We start from the raw sequence: 13,030 nt of genomic DNA, 5'->3' as shown, positions 1-13,030 counted from the left end.
GGGAGGCCCAGGTGGGTGGATCACCTGAGGTCAGGAGGGCAAGATCAACCTGGCCAACATGGCGAAACCCCATCTCTACTAAAAATACAAAAATTAGCCGGACATAGTGATGGGTGCCTGTAATCCCAGCTACTTCGGAGGCTGAGGTAGGGAGAGTTGCCTGAACCCGGGAGGCAGAGGTTGCAGTGAACTGAGATCGCGCCACCACACTCCGGCCTGGGTGACAGAGGGAGACTCTGTTTACAAAAAAAAAAAAGACAAAATCACTAGTACTCCTTCAAAAAGGAAGAAGAGGGAGAGAGACCATTTGTGTGGCGTGGCAGGGCTGGTACCCAGTAACTGTGGTAGAGAAGTGAATGAAAGGTGAAAGAGGGGAGCGGTGACAGTTTCTTTCTCATAAGTGCCTGCCTGAGAATAGAGGAAACATGTTCAAAGTGGTTCCAGGATCAAAGCCCCAAAGTCAGCCATAAGACCACATGGCACTGATGGGGGCCAGGCTGATTCACCAACTGCACCAGCCAACAGCCTCAGTGGAGAAACGGTGAGAGGAAACTCACTGGGCGGTGCCGGGAAAGTGATGCAGCTGGACACTTCCTGATTGCCATGGAAATCAGATAGGAGGGGTAGGGAAGAGGATCCAAACAGAATGGGGCACTGGATTTGCATGGATTAGATAGGGGAAGAGGTGAAGGGAAAGTGAAGGAGGTGTCCGGGGTCCTCCAGGAAACAAAAATGTCAGCATATTCCAACATGAGCTAAGGGGACACTTCAGATAGAACTTCAGACTGTTGGTTCAGTGTGAGTAATAGGATTCAACACTATCAGCAAGGGCTGGGCTCAGTGGCTCACCACCTGTAATCCCAACACTTTAAGGAGCCTGAGGTAGGAGGATCGCTTGAGGCCAGGAGGTCAAGGCTGCAATAAGCCATGATTGCAACACTACAACCCAGCCTGGGTGACACAGTGAGACCCTGTCTCAACAAACAAACAAACACTATCAGAAGGGAAGGACACAGGTCTTTATCAGCGTGCACTCCCTGACCCATTCCTGGCTGCCATTCCTGGCGCCCTCCCAGGATTCAGAGTTGCTGGGCTCTGCCTGCTTAGCACTCACAACCCTGCTTAGGTCTCCAGGGGCAATCAAATGGCTGCTTCCCTTTCCCTAAGTGAAAGGCCACGTCTCCATCTGCAAAGAAAGCCACTCCTCTCATCTGTTTGCTTCCCTAGGAATGTGTATGCAATAAGAAATCTGGGGAGTGTGCAAACGGTAAATAGTAATATGCAGGGAGAACTGAAGAATAGGAAATAGGAGTGAAATCTAATTTAAACTGAGGAAATTAGAAAAGAGAAACTATACCATGAATAAATACATAATATTAAAAATCTAAGGGAAAAAGATAAATAACTAACTCTTGCTTCCAGAATCTATTCTTTAGCTTGGTGCTCCTCAGAACATATCAGAGTCCTATATCTAAAAATTGTTAGTTCAAACTCCTTCTTTTCACATTTCTTCCCCTCCTTTTCTTTTCTTTTTTTTTTTTTTTTTTAACAACTGGTAATCAATTTATTAAAATAGTTGACTTAAGCATCTGCAATGGTGACTTCCACCTCAACTCCTGGCTCAATACTGATGGAAGCAATCTGCTTAACAATCTCAGAAGGACTGTGCAAGTCAATGAGTCGCTTGTGGATTCTCATCTGGAAACGATCCCATGTCTTAGAACCTTCACCACAAGGAGTTTTTCTTGTAGTGATTCTCAAAGTCTTGGCAGGCATTCGAACTGGTCCTTTCACTTTCAGGTTCTTTTCCTTCGCGCCTCTGATCAAGTCAGCACACACCTTTTCCAGGGATTTAACGTTGCGGCTCGTTAGGGTGATTCGAATTCGGTGAATTGCCACCTCCGGCTCCACGGGTGTTTTTCCCGTATCCTTAAAAGCCATGGCTGCTGCGCGGCTTCCTGATCGACTTGTTCCTCGGCGAGAGCGAACAGCCCCCTCCTTTTCTTTCATACAGATCAGGGCTCAGCCAATGAAGGCAAGAGGGCAGATGCAGCCCATGACCTGCCCAGGAGCTAAGAACGGTTTTTACATTTTTAAAGGATTATAACAAATAAACAAAACCGAAGTAAAATACTCAACAGAGACTGCATGTAACCTGGGAAACCTAAATTAATTTGCTATCTGGCCCATCACAGGAAAACTTTGCCAATCTCTAAGACAGATGAAGACTCTGCTGCCCAGTAAGGCAGAGAGCCTACACAGCTATTCAGCAGCAGAGCTCAGACAAGAATCTGTTTCTCTTGGCTCTAAGTCCAGGGTACTTTCCCCACCACCACATCAAACATAGATGTGAAATAATTTCCACTTGAAGTAAAAAAAAATAAAGGGAGCCTTTAGGGCTTCCATAAGACCCACATAAATAAACTTTAACATAAAGATTCTACTAATATTTTTTTAAGGACTCCCGGGAGAGTAATGTCAAACGGGAAGGAAATATTTAGTCATGTGCAGCACACACCTCTCCACTGTCCGTTCCTCCTCTCACCTTTCACTCTTAAAGTGTCTCCCGAAATCGGTTCAAGTCTCTGTCACCTGGAAAAGAATGCTTGTGGAGAAGAGATGTCAGGAAGCATGATCTGTTCATGCCAAGTGCCGGTACTCCACCCTTCCCACTCACAATCACACATATAAAAGCAAACTGTGGAGTTATGTGGCAACCCACAGACATCTCAATCACACCACCTGCAGTTAAGGCTGTGCCCAAAATGGTTTAACTGGTAATCCAAGTCAAAATGTCTCTATTTTAATACTTAAAGCAGCTTTATATGCAATCCAATCACGTAACCTTTGATGAAGTTAAATGTTCTAATCAAAACTCACCTCGAAACTTCCAAGGAAAATCCAAATGGTAATAGCCCCAGCACAGAACTTCCCATACTAACCAGACTATTCTCCATGCTAGCTCTCTACTTTGAATGATCATTCATTTAAAAAAAAAAAAAAAAAAAAAAACTCCTCTTGTGGCAAATACTGAGTATTATTTACTAGGAAAGGGCAGTGATAATTCATCTGTCTTTATAAATCATAACACATTCCCCATCATCTCATCAGACATATCTCAGTGTCTACGGCCTTGTTCTGTCTTGGAGCTGGCTGGTGCTGACCCCAACTGTAACAATATTATTAACAACATCAATAATATCCTAAAAGGCGAGAAGTCAAAATAAGAAGATAAATACAAATGTCATATTAAATATTATTTTAGAATGTTATATTAAAATAGATTTTAGAAATCTAGTTTAGTTGTTTTCATAGAACTACTAAGACATAATCTTAAATAACAGAACCCAGGTACAATGTCTTTATTGAGTGTTCCTTCTATGTCCTCCTAAGGAAAACTCATATAAGAATTTTTTTAGAAAATGAAGAGAAGGTGGGAGGGAAGAAGGAAAGGGTGAAATAATAAGAAAAACCCTCAGCCAAATGCAATTCATGACTTTTCATTCCATTGTTGTTCCATAGCTTTTAAACTATATAGTATTATTTTTGTTATTTGTTACAGAGTTTCACTGGTCTTTTGGGATGATGCACAGTGGAGGTCCCAATAACACTGCCTCTTATAGGACACCTGCCATGTTTCTTGGTCTTCTAATAATGCACTTTGTTCCTCATACCTCACTGTTGAATCAATTCATTTGTAGGTTCTTGTGGATTTCTAGTAAATACATACATATATTTTTTGAGATAAGGTCTCACTCTCGCCCAGGCGGGAGTGCAGTGGCACAATCATGGCTCACCGCAGCCTAGACCTTCTGGCCTCAGGTGATCCTTCCGCCTCAGCCTCCAGAGTAGCTGGGACTACAGATGTGCACCACCACGCCCAGCTAATTTTTTCTGTTTTTTTGTAGAGATGGGGTTTCGCTATGTTGCCCAGGCTGGTCTCGAACTTCTGGGCTCAAGTAATCCACCTGCCTCAACCCTCCCAAAGTGTTGGGATTACAGGCATGACCCAGCCTAGGAAACATATTTTTAACCAATAACCAATTCTAAGAAAATTAACAATTAGTCTAGGGTGGCTATAGATATTATTTACAAAACCTAACAAATAAAAAAAAAGTAAAGTGTTTTTCTATTCTAAATAGAGCCTATTTATGACATCAATAAATTTAGGTAAGTTTAGGGTAGGGTAAGGTAGGGTAGAGTAGAGTAGGGTATTGTGTGGTATGGTATGAGATGGATGGATGGATGGATGAATTGTGCATTGGTTTGTGGGTTTATTCCTAAAGTTCAATTTAACCAGTTAATTGACAGTTAATTTCTCACTGTTTTCATTGAGGAGAAACCATCCCTTTTGAGAGCCTTTTATCTTTACCAAAGTGAGTAACTGTGCACAGTCAGTAATATATTTTTCTGGCCATTATTCAACTCTCTGCTTAGCTAATAAATTGTAAAAACCATTTTCATCCTGGCAATATTTCAGGGCAGAAGATCCACTCTAATAACGAACAACAGAATAAAGACAACTTTCCTGTTTCAGATAAAGATTTGGTCCTATTTGCTTTTGGTCTGTGTCTTGTTATCACTCCATAGTTAATTACAATAAAGAAAAAAGTTTTGATCTCACAACTGCCTCTAGTGTCTCTCTGGCTCCAGGTGTAGAATGGAGGAGAGTGAAGAGTCTGTGTGAGCGTGCTTGCCCCTTCTCTCTCTAATTCTGCACATCTGTCTCTTTTGTCTGTATTTTCTCTTTTTATCTCTTTATCTGTGTGTCTTTCTCTGACTTGTTTATTTATCCTGTTTCTATTTTCCACTCCTTCAATTCCCCATCCTTTCTACTGCACTTTTTCTCCTGATGGGCCCTTCTTATGGAAACAACTATACATTTATAATACTTTTTTAAAAAATTTACTAGACAGAATCTGATGTCCTCTGTTCTTGGGGGCACTGAGTAAAAGCTTTTTGTTTTAGCCAAATCTTTAGCACTTTCTCCATAAGCCACATCTAGTCCCAGCTCTATAATTGAAATTCTTGGCTCCTTTTCTCCAAATCCCATCCTTTCTTCAAAGTTCACCATCATTTACTCAGCTGCTTGAGCCAGAAACCTAGAAGTCATCTTTGAGTTCTGTTTCCCTTACGTCCATTTCAAATTCACTGGCAGATCTAAAGGCTATCAACCCGAAACTATCTACTTCACTCCTCTACCTTACCATCCCCCTCATAAAAGGCACCAGAATCTCTTCTGCAGTCACCTTAGTATCACTGCTTCTGCTCTTGCCTTCCTTCCACAGTGGCCAGAATGAAATTTGAAAACATAAACTTATGGCCCTCCTTTGCTTAAAGGCCTCCTGTGGCTTACCACTGCAATTAGCATCTAATCCAAACTGCTATACAATCTGGTCCTCATTCATCTTTCAGATCTCATATTTTTGTTCCACAAACATGTCAAGCTCCTTCCTGCTTTTGGCCCTGGGCATGGTCCACCCCTCTGTCTGGAATGCCCAGATCGCTGCATGGTTGGTTCCTTATTGTCATTCAGGCTTCTACTTAAATATCACCTCTTCATAGCAGCCTATGTTGACTTACAATCTAAAGTAGTCTCTGGAGGCAACTCTATCATACCGCCCTATACTAAGGTTCTACAGAGCCACTACCAAATATTTCTTGTTAAATAAACTTTTTGTTTATTGCCTTGCTCTCCCAAAAGAATGTAAGTACCTTAGCACCTTTGAGACGGAGTCTGGCTCTGTCACTCAGGCTAGAATGCAATGTCGCAATCTCAGCTCACTGCAACCTTCGCCTCCCAGGTCCAAGCAATTCTCCTGCCTCAGCCTCCCAAGTAGCTGGGATTACAGGCGCGCACCACTACATCTGGCAAATTTTTGTATTTTTAGTAGAGATGGGGTTTCGCCATGTTGGTCAAGCTGGTCTTGAACTCCTGACCTCAAGCAATCCACCAGCCTCAGCCTCCCAAAGTGCTGAGATGACAGGAATGAACCACCACGCCCGCCGACCTTCCTATCTTATGCACTACCCCATGCCCAATAACCAGAGAGGTTCTAGGAACTTAATAAGCTCTCAGTAAACATTTGATAAATGAATGGATGAATGAAAATCCCACAGTCTTCCCTTACCAATCTACCCTACAAAGATAATTTTCCTTTACCAATGTGCAGCATTAATTTTAATGTCTTGCAACATCTCTTATATAGCTCATAGCTGCTTTAAATATTATTTAACATTGCATGACGTCGCCACCAACCACAAATACTAAATACATATCTCCTAGAGTTGAATGAATAAGGGCAGACAACACACACACAAAAATGCTTTTATCAGAAAATTAATTAGCCCATTTACCTGAGTGCTCTACCTCAATGGGATCCTTGCATTTCTGGGTGTCATATTGTATAGCTGCCCAGATGATTAAAAATAAACTATTTGTGATACATTCTCCACAGAACATCCAGGTGGGTCCTAGGCAAAGTAGTATTACGTGCAAGTTGTTGTTGAAATGAAATAATTTGAACAAAAGACAGGGCCAGGAGCAGGGGCTCATGCCTATAATCCCAACACTTTGGGTGGCCAAGGTAGGAGGACTGCTTGAGGCCAGGAGTTCAAGACCAGCCTGAGCAACACAATGAGACCCCCATCTCCACACAAAAAAAATCAGTAATAAATAAACAAAAGACAGTCATGCAGGTATTTCACTTAATCTAAGATACAACTGGAGTAAAAGAGAAAGTGATAGATCTGATGTAGCTTGAGAAACCATTTAGAATTTTGTTTTTAGGGAGAAAGGCATTGCTTCTCTAAACGTTATCAGTTGCCTTTGTTAATAATTAGGGTCTGGTGTCCTAGTTGCTGGTCACTAAAGGGAGGGTGTCTTTAAAAGCAATGAATATTTTAGGTATCATCACCTTGCTTTGCCACTGAAACAATCTGCTGAAGGGAGAGGGGCCTTTATTTTGTAACTCTATCTTCTAGAAAGCTGACCTTCCTAATGAGTTGGCCAGCTATCACCATTTACCACAGCACATACAATACTCAAGTTCAAAGTAGGTTCCATAAAAGTGGGAGCCACTCTTCAGTTTATAATCAGAGCCTATCTGATAAACAAAACAAGAATTCTTCATTGCCCATGCAGTAGCATGCGCGCATGCTGTAACAGCACTGCAGAAAAAGTAAAAATTATGTAGCACTTCCTGGCAGATGTGACATCTGATCTTTGGATTTGCACCATAAAACACCCTTAAAACAAGTAGAAATCTGGTGCAGTTTAATATCTGATCGTGTGTACTTGGTTGCCTATAAATAATGTAAAATGGTTTATGGACATCAAATTTAGAATTGTTTAAATCATCTCTGGAAAAAAAAAATACTATTTTATGGGCCAGAACACATGATCATCTTTCCAGAGGTAAGCAAACACTACTATTTTGAGATAATCCCTTATAGTTCAGTTTTTTTTAACCACTATTTCTTTTTTTAAAAAGTTTATTTATTTATTTATTTATTTATTTTCATTTATTTATTTTTAGAGACAGGATCTCACTATGTTACCCAGGCTGGACTTGAACTCCTGACCTCAAGCGATCCTTCCACTTCAGTCTCCCAAGTAGTTGGGATTATGGACATGAGCCATCACAAATGCCACCGCCATTTCTTTTAACATTGTTCTGAAATGTATTATAATACATGAAATGCTCAGCTAATAACACATACTGTAAGCCATTAGAAAGCAGTATTTCTATGTTGCAATGTTCCTTATCCTGTCACATATATCCCCCCTCAAGCCATTCTTCTAATACTCACGTTCTGATCAATCAAATTATTAAACCGGTTCAATGGTAAACCTATACTTGCCTTCTGTTGTCGGAGAAAAGACAAATCTGCTACTGCATGGTTTTCATCGAAGTTTTTTACAATTTTAAAGACAAAAAAAGAAGATTAAAAGAAAAAACGACTATGCCAGGCACAGTGGCTCATGCCTGTAATCCCTGCACTTTGGCACTTTGGGAGGCTGAGGATGTGTGGGTGGATCATTCGAGGTCAGAAGTTCAAGAACAGCTTGGTCAACATGGTGAAACCCCATCTCTACTAAAATATAAAAATTAGCCAGGCATGATAGCACACAACTGTTGTCCCAGCTACTCGGGAAGCTGAGGCACGAGAATGGTTTGAACCTGGGGGGCAGAAGTTACAGTGAGCCAAGATCATGCCACTGCACTTCAGCCTGCATGCCAGAACAAAACTCCATCTCAAAAAAAAAGAAAAGAAGAAAAAATTACTAGGAGGATGTTAGAAATAAGTTTGGTTTTGACCCTGATAAAATAAACATCCTTTGAAGGAAATGATGATTCAAACGTGAAGCAATTAAAAATTTTTTTGAAATCTTCCCTCCAGAAATAAAATCAGAAAGGAGACATCTTTTCATATATACCTTTAGAGTCAGTCATAACCTTTGCTATACACAGTGAAATGAAAAGCCTATTTGACCTCATTCTAAAGTTGCTTTGGGAAAACCTCCAGAGCCTGGTGTCTGGGACAGCACGGTGCCTTTAAATGGCCTCCTCTTCCCTGGCAGGACACACTGGACTCCACATAAAAGACACCTTCAACCGGCAGCCAAGTGTCTGCAGACTTCGTTTCCTGAACATCCCTTGCTCAGCATTCCTTGCTCTCTTCTGTGGACCTGCGGTGCTCTCTGAGAGCTCCATTTGTGGATTATTCGCTTATAACTTTGGCCTGATAAATAATCCAGTCTCTCCCAGATTCCTCCAAGCCACCCTTTTGTATAGCCTTCTTGGTTGAACACACTCCACTAATTGCCTCCAGGGTGAACTCTCTCTGCTCAACCAGTCTGAGAGACACCATTTATATATTTCAGCCAAGGGTAAAACTGACCAGGCATATCCTGATCTCCCAGATGAGAACTGGTCAATGGAGACTCAAGGGAAAAGGGAAACTTGGAGTCTGTTTATGAATAAGGGGGCCAGGTGCAGAGGCTCACACCTGTACTTCTAGTACTTTGAGAGACCAAGGTGGGAGGATTGCTTGAGCTCAGGAGTTCAAGACCAGCCTGGGCAACAGAGTGAGACCCCATCTCTACTAAAAATAAAAAATTAAAAAAAAATTAGCCAGGCATGGTGGCGCATGCCTGTAGTGCCGCCTATTTAGGATGCTGAGGCAGGAGGATTGCTTGAGCCTAAGAGATTGAGGCTGCAGTGAGCTATGATCACACCACTGCACTCTAGCCTGGGTGATGGAGTGAGACTCTGTCTCAAAAAGAAAGGAAAAACTGGACCAAATGGTATCCTGTTCTGTACCTTTTCCTAAAAACCTAGTAACAATTTAGTAAATCAGTCAATACTCGTGTTTTAATCTAGATGTCAAATTCAGTACAAACATAAGCAATAAAAATAAATTAACTCACATTAATTTCCTGATTCAATAGTTAAAGGCTCTGGTTTCATGTTACTGAGTTATGCAACTAATAAAACAACAATATTAAAGGAAATTTTTAAAAAGAAAAAATAAGCATCCACAGTTCTACAACCATAAAACACCAATGTACTACATGAATAAGTACAATTATTATCTGTCAATTAAAACTATATAACTATTTTTTAAAACATCAACTATTGATTTGGGGATATTCCTTTTCAGTCTTTTATCACATACGTATTCATTGTGAGACAAGATCTTTTCATAATTTGGTGCCTTTATGTACTTCTTTCCCACTTTTCATCACACAAATTCCTGCACTCCTTTCAAAACCCAGCTCAAATATGATGCCTTCCCCAAATACCTGCAGGCAGAGCAGTTGCTGAGCTCTTAAGGTCTCACAGCAGTCTGTTCATAACTCTATTGCAGCAGTAACTCTGCTGTGGTAGAATTTATCTGTGTTCACGACTATTCTCTGACAAACTGTACACTCCATTAGAGTAAAAACCTTTCTTTATTTACCTTTATATCCCCAGGACCTGACATATTAGCTGCTGAGTCTATGTGCAAAGTTGGAATGAAACAATTATGATCATGGTGAACATAAAATCTGGATTCAGCTTTAAGTTCATGTTATATCAAAAACATTATCTATTACCCATCTCCACAGACTGCTAGAAGGAAGAAGAAATTTGTTTGCATCACAGTCTCCCATAAGAGGTTACTAGGAAAATACAGAAGACTTGGACTTACGTGAGGCTTTTAGTAGGCAGCATTAAATCCTTTGGTAACCAGTCAAGGTGTCAGTTAATTACACACACACGTGCACATATACATAATGATATGGTTTGGCTGTGCCCCACCCAAATCTCATCTTGAACTGTAATCCCCATAATGCCCAAATGTCATGGGAGGGACCAATGGGAGGGAACTGAATCATTGGGGTGGTTTCCCCCATGCTGTTCTTGTGATAGTGAGAGAGTTCTCAGGAGATCTGATGGTTTTATAAGCGTCTGGCACTTCCCCTGCTGGCATTAATTCTCTCTCCTGCCACCCTGTAAAGAGGTGCCTTCCAGCCATGATTGTAAGTTTCCTGAGGCCTCTCCAGCCATGCAGAACTGTGAGTCAATTAAACCTCTTTTCTTTATAAATTATCCAGTCTCGGGTAGCACATTTATAGCAGCGTGAGAATGCACTAATATCACACTGTCCAAATGTGAAGGGGCCTACAGCACGGTGCAGGGTGCAGATCCCACCAGCATGCTCTTACACTCAGAGATAAAACCATGTCCACTAGGACAAGTAATTCGGATGAATTAAGAAGCAGTATGTAGAGTTGAGAAATGACTGATTTAGGTGTTTAAAAAAAAAAAAACCTATGTTCAAGTTATTAGCTATATGATATTATTTGTCCATCAACAAAATATTTTTACACTCCGCTGGATGCTGGACATTCAGCGATGAAAGATAGGGTCCCCCTCACAAAACTGCCAGTCTGACAGAAGAAACAGACAACAACAGGCAATCATAGTGCAGTATGGCTGGCACTAAGAAAGCACACTGGAGGGCCAGAGAAGCCTCCTGAAGGAAGTGAGGTCCTGAAAGAATTTAGCAAAGAAAAAAAGGCAACATGCAGGGGTAGGGACCTGTCTTTCCAGGCAGAGGGAATGACATGCATAAAGGCCCAGTGGCATATATAGAATAGGAATCCTGTCTAATCACCTTACACAGCAATTCTGAGGTTCAAATTGTAGGTTGATGTAGAAGGGTATATTCCTTTGCAAATGGTACTTATTCATAATACTTTAACATTAAAAACCAGTTTTGCAATTCTTCAATAATTCAGAGAATCAGAAAGTAGAGCTGAAGTAAAAAAAAATAATAAGGTAGTTACTCTACTTCAGTGCTTCTCAGCCTTTTTTCCATATTGTCCCTGTATCCATTTACAAGGGCTGCCATAACAAAGTGCCACAGAATGGGTAGCTTCAACAAGAGAAATGTATTTTCTGAGTTCTGGAGGCCACAGTCTGAGATCGAGGTGCCAGCAGGGTTCCTTCTGCTAGGCGTGGCTCCCTTTACCTTCATGTGGTCTTTCCCTCTGTATGTGTCTGTGCCCAAATTTCCTCTTATAAGGAAACAAGTTATATTGATTAGGGTCTGCCCATATGACCACATTTTATTTTAATGATTTCTTTAAAGGCCCTATCTCCAAATACAGTCGCATTCTGAGGTATTTGGGGTTAGGATTTCAACATACAAATTTGAAGGGAAACATTCTCCCAGCCAAAGGAAGCTTTTTAGACTTTTTTTTTTCCTAATTAGCTCCCTTCCCCATGAAGTTTAAATCTCTCTTTGGGGTTATAGTAAGTCTGATCACAGCCACATGAACATACAGAAACTCAGCAAAATGTGAATGGATAACTACAGCGGGTTTACCCATATGATGGAATATTATTCAGCCATTAAAAGGAATAAAGCACTAATAAATGCTACAATGTAGGTGACACTTGGAAACACGCTAAGGGAAAGGAACCCGTGGACACAAAAGACCTCATATTTAGATATTATACAATTCCATTTATATAAAATGTCCAGAATAGGCAAATTCCATAGAGATAGGAAGCAGATCAGTGGTTGCTAGGAGACTTGGTTGCCAGGGGCTTGGGGGAGGGAGTAACTGGGAGTGACTGCTAATGGTTTCTTTTTAGGGTGATGAAAATGGTCTAGAATTCACAATAAAAAATAAAAAATGATAAAAGGGATATTACCACTGATCCCACAGAAATACAAACTACCATCAGAGAATACTATAAACACCTCTACGCAAATAAACTAGAAAATCTAGAAGAAATGGATAAATTCCTGGACACATACACCCTCCCAAGTCTAAACCAGGAAGAAGTCGAATCCCTAAATAGATCAATAACAAGTTCTGAAATTGCGTCAGTAATTAATAGCCTACCAACAAAAAAACAGCCCAGGACCAGACGGATTCACAGCCGAATTCTACCAGAGGTACAAAGAGGAGCTGGTACCATTTCTTCTAAAACTATTCCAAACAATAGAAAAAGAGGGAATCCTCCTTAACTCATTTTATGAGGCCAGCATCATCCTGATACCAAAACCTGGCAGAGACACAACAAAAAAAGAAAATTTCAGGCCAATATCCCTGATGAACATAGATGCGAAAATCCTCAATAAAATACTGGCAAACCAAATCCAGCAGCACATCAAAAAGCTTATCCACCACAATCAAGTCGGCTTCATCCCTGGGATGCAAATCAATAAATGTAATCCATTACATAAGCAGAACCTATGACAAAAACCACATGATTATCTCAATAGATGCAGAAAAGGCCTTCGATAAAATTCAACACCCCTTCATGCTAAAAACTCTCAATAAACTAGGTATTGATGGAACGTATCTCAAAATAGTAAGAGTTATTTATGACAAACCCACAACCAATATCATACTGAATAGCCGAAAACTGGAACCATTCCCTTTGAAAACTGGCACAAGACAAGGATGCCCTCTCTCACCACTCCTATTCAACATAGTATTGGAAGTTCTGGCCAGGGAAATCAG

At 40.8% G+C, this 13,030-nt stretch overlaps 1 protein-coding gene and 1 pseudogene across 3 annotated transcripts in view; both read right to left on the bottom strand.

Moving 5' to 3' along the window:
• The window catches only part of CRACD (capping protein inhibiting regulator of actin dynamics), a 278,246-nt gene that overhangs the window by 241,065 nt on the left and 24,151 nt on the right, over window positions 1–13,030 (bottom strand). The gene's annotated exons all lie outside the window — the stretch shown is intronic.
• LOC101015347 lies at window positions 1,530–2,025 on the bottom strand (annotated as a pseudogene). Its single transcript, XR_647051.3, has one exon. The product of XR_647051.3 is annotated as a 40S ribosomal protein S20 pseudogene (transcript).

Source organism: Papio anubis, chromosome 3 (genome assembly GCF_008728515.1).
Source record: "Papio anubis isolate 15944 chromosome 3, Panubis1.0, whole genome shotgun sequence".
Taxonomy (NCBI): domain Eukaryota; kingdom Metazoa; phylum Chordata; class Mammalia; order Primates; family Cercopithecidae; genus Papio; species Papio anubis.
This window is presented reverse-complemented; position numbering and strand designations above follow the sequence as displayed.